The sequence below is a fragment of the Phascolarctos cinereus genome, unplaced genomic scaffold (assembly GCF_003287225.1).
Source record: "Phascolarctos cinereus isolate Bilbo 61053 unplaced genomic scaffold, phaCin_HiC Scaffold_4;HRSCAF=312, whole genome shotgun sequence".
NCBI lineage: Eukaryota > Metazoa > Chordata > Mammalia > Diprotodontia > Phascolarctidae > Phascolarctos > Phascolarctos cinereus.
Genome location: NW_027555847.1, coordinates 144852081 through 144855947, shown reverse-complemented (window position 1 = coordinate 144855947; position 3867 = coordinate 144852081). Strand labels below are relative to the sequence as shown.

Here is a 3867-nt window from a genome sequence, read left to right as displayed (position 1 = left end):
TATAATATGAATTTAAGTATGGCTTCTACCAAAGATAGCCTTTTTTTTCTGTGTAATGAAAAACTTTGTCTATCCTTAAAATTTTAAATACCAGTATGTTTCTAAGAAGATAATCTGGTAGAAAGACAAAATGGTTAATGCCAGAACTATCAAAATCACACCACCTAGAAAGAATTATCCTTGCCTCTAAGACCATTTACATAATTTCATTTTTCATTAAATTGTCTCTTACTATCTTATAGCTACATATTTTCTTTACCCGAAGACCTTAGAATGTCCTTTGTGCCTAAACTCATTTTCAAAACAGATCAAATATAAAAATGAGGTTTTTAGATAAGAAATTCTACCCAGTCTATCTAAACCTTGTGAGATCTATGTAGACTTTTAAAACTTACTGCCATGGGAGTAATACTACCATTCCATTGAAAAAAAAAATAAAATGACAAAGTCATTTCTTCTTTTCCCTCACAGAGAAACCAGAGCCTAGGAGTGTTGACAGTTAAAATTCTTTTTCTAATCCCAACTATTTCATTATGGGTCTACTCAATGCCAAACAGCAAGGAGATACTTCCTGGGAAAATACCATCTGCATACTTATGATTCCAGAGTTCAATGTTCTGATAAGAATGCTGTGTCACAAGCCTAGGGTATGCTCTTTATTACATCAGAAATTTGCCTTCTTTTCTCTTCTTTTTTTTTTCTTTTCCTTTTTTTTTTAAATAAGCAGTATGTCTCCCTAGAATATTACTTTAATCTTTTCATTTAAAAATATTTCTTTCCGTGTCCTAAAAACAAAATGGGTAAGTATCAATTGGAGAATGGCTGAAAAAAACTGAAATCACAACTATGATTTCCAAATGGAATGGAGTTTTATTGTGTAGTAAGAAATCATGAATATGAGGACATCATTTTTTGTCCTTCATTTTTGAAAAGGACCGATGACATCACAGGATGATGTTTTGACTCCTGTGTGAATTGGATTTAAGTGAGGCAGAGTTGCACAGTTATTAGCTTCACTCTGTGTTCCAGAATCATCAAAGTCCAGTGGAAAGACAAAACTGGCAATGCCTCGGGATGCAGTGAATGACCTCAGCATCTTTAACGTCTGACCAAGCTCTAAGCTCTCCACAGTGCCTACTTCAGACACCTTCATGGATGCTGGAACAAACTGTTCTCTTCCATCTGAGAAAGTCTTCACATGCTTGGGGTAGTCACCCTCCTCCACTCACCTGAGGCCTACCTCAACCTAATTTAGCCCATCTGCCTAGACAGTCTACCATGATGTGGCTGCTACAAATGCTACAGCTTCTTGGAGCCACAGGTGAAAGGTAAGTGCCAGTGGACACCAAAGGTGGATGAGCAGCCCTCGCACCAGAGGTGCTAATCCTCCTTGAAGACCCCATACACCCCATAAAGATGAGCTGTATCATTTGATACAGAACAAAATAAGCAGAAACAGAAGAACAATGCAGAATAACTACAACAATCTAAATTTAATAGATCACTAAGCGAAAACTGAACTGTGGTAACTGAAAAACCAATAATGATTTCAAAGACAAGCTAAAAATTAAGGCCCCTGAGAAAAGAATTAGGGACTTTGAAGAAAGAATTAAAAAGTAATTGGAAACTAAATAACATACTTGGAAATAACTGGTGGGTCAAAGAGCAAATTACAACAATAATAAAAAATTTCATCAGAGAAAATAACAGTGATGAGACAGCACACTAAAACTTACAGGATGTTCTTAGCAGCAATTCTTAGAGGAAATTTGACAGCTCTAAATGATTTCATCAACAAATGAGAAAAAGAACAATTATTGAATTGGATATACAATTTAAATTTTTGAACAAAAATAAATTTTAAAACCCCAAATAATCAACAAAGTAGAAATTCAGAAAATTAAAGAGAGAAACAAAATTAGAAGCAAAATTAAAGCAGTGGCTTAAAAAAACTAATAATGTTGATAAATAGGTTGTATTATTTAAGAGAGGAAAACCAAACAGGTTGCATCAAAAATGAAAAAAAGAGAATTCACAACAATGAGAAGAAAATAAAGGAAATCATCAGAAACTATTTTGCCCAAATATATTCCAGCAAGACCTATAATTTAGAGAAAATGGATAAATACTTAGAAACATAAAATAAGCAAGCACTGTGAGCGGCAATAGCCATAGTGAGGGAACAATGGTGCTGATTAAGAAATTCCATGTGATTTTACCATGTTCAGATAAAGAATATCAGGTTGGACAACTTTACTCTGTGGCAGATGCCAGTAAAAATGAAACAGGAGGTGGAGAAGGCATTGAAGTCTTAACAAATGAACCTTATGGGAAGGACGGAGAAAAGGAGCAGTATATATACAAAATTCACCACTTAGAGAACAAACTTCCTGGGTTTGTAAGAATAATTGTTCCTGAGGGCACTATGGTGTTTCATGAGAAAGACTAGAATGTATATCCCTACTGCAGAACAATTGTGATGAATGAATATATGAAAGACAGCTTCATTAAAATTGAAACCAGGCACAAACCAAAATTGGGAACAATAGAAAATGCATATAATTTAGGGTCTAACACGTGGAAGATGGTTAGAATTGTCCACATCAATACTGCAGACTGAAGTCAAGTAGAACTTGCAGATTACAAACCAGTTGAAGACCCAGCATTCTTGCAATCACTCAAGACCAAATGAGGAACTTTGGAACCCAATTGGGAGAAAGAGCTGGCAAATAATCAAGATTGTCCTCAAATGTGTGCCTATAAGGTGGGAACTGCCAAATTCAAGTGAAAGGGTCTGCAGGGTAAAATAGAGGAAGAAAGAAAGAAGGAAAGAAAGAAAGAAAGAAAGAAAGAAAGAAAAGAAAGAAAGAAAGAAAAAGAAAGAAAAAAGAAAGAAAGAAAGAAAGAAAGAAGAAAGAAAAAGAAAGAAAGAGAAGAAAGAAAAAAAAGAAAAGAAAGAAAGAAAAGAAAGAAGAAAGAAAGAGGAGGGAGAGGAGGGAGAGGAGAAGGAAGAGGAAGGAAGGAAGGAAGGAAGGAAGGAAGGAAGGAAGGAAAGGAAGGAAGGAAGGAAGGAAGGAAGGAGAAGGAAAGGAAAGGAAGGAAGGAAGGAAGGAAGGAAGGAAAAAGAAAGAAAGAAAGAAAGAAAAAGAAAGAAAGAAAGAAAGAAAGAAGAAAGAAAGAAAGAAAGAAAGAAAGAAAGAAAGAAAGAAAGAAAGAAAGAAAGAAAGAAAGAAAAAAAGAAAGAAAGAAAGAAAGAAAGAAAGAAAGAAAGAAAGAAAGAAAGAAACTTCCACTGCCAGTTCTTTTATTGGATTGACAAGTGGATTGACCTATGGAAGACATTTAATAAGTCTCAGAAAGAGCTAGAAGCTCCATATGGGTAAGAAGGGTTCCATTCAAGGCACCTCAGTTGCTGAAGTCCAGATGAATTTTCTATTGAGTCAGAGGCCATATCAAGTTGTTTATGTAGTCAAGGTCAAGTGAGAGTACCTGTTCTGCCCATGATGAATGAGGAGGACTCTGACCAGTGATTTGCAGTGTTAACATTTTACAGACATGTGCATGTGATGTGTAAACATGTACTTCTATCTAAACGTGTCTATATGTGTGTATATCTGTAGCTGTGTATAAACATATGTAGAGCTATAGGTACTGATACATATACTTTTGCATATATGTACATACACACATACCTCTACTTAGGGTATTATTATGAATTCTCCAGAGCACTGTATCTACAGTAAAAATACAAAAGAAAATATTTTCATTATATATACCTGAAACAGATTTTAATATTATCAGAGTAATCTCATTAATGGATGAATTGACTATAATATAATGCTACATGACATGTTTCATAGGTGTCAA

At 34.7% G+C, this 3867-nt stretch overlaps 1 pseudogene; it reads left to right on the top strand.

The window, feature by feature from the left end:
• Positions 1-2185: 2185 nt before the first annotated feature.
• On the top strand, positions 2186-3483 carry LOC110214491 (phosphatidylinositol transfer protein beta isoform-like; annotated as a pseudogene).
• Positions 3484-3867: the final 384 nt, after the last annotated feature.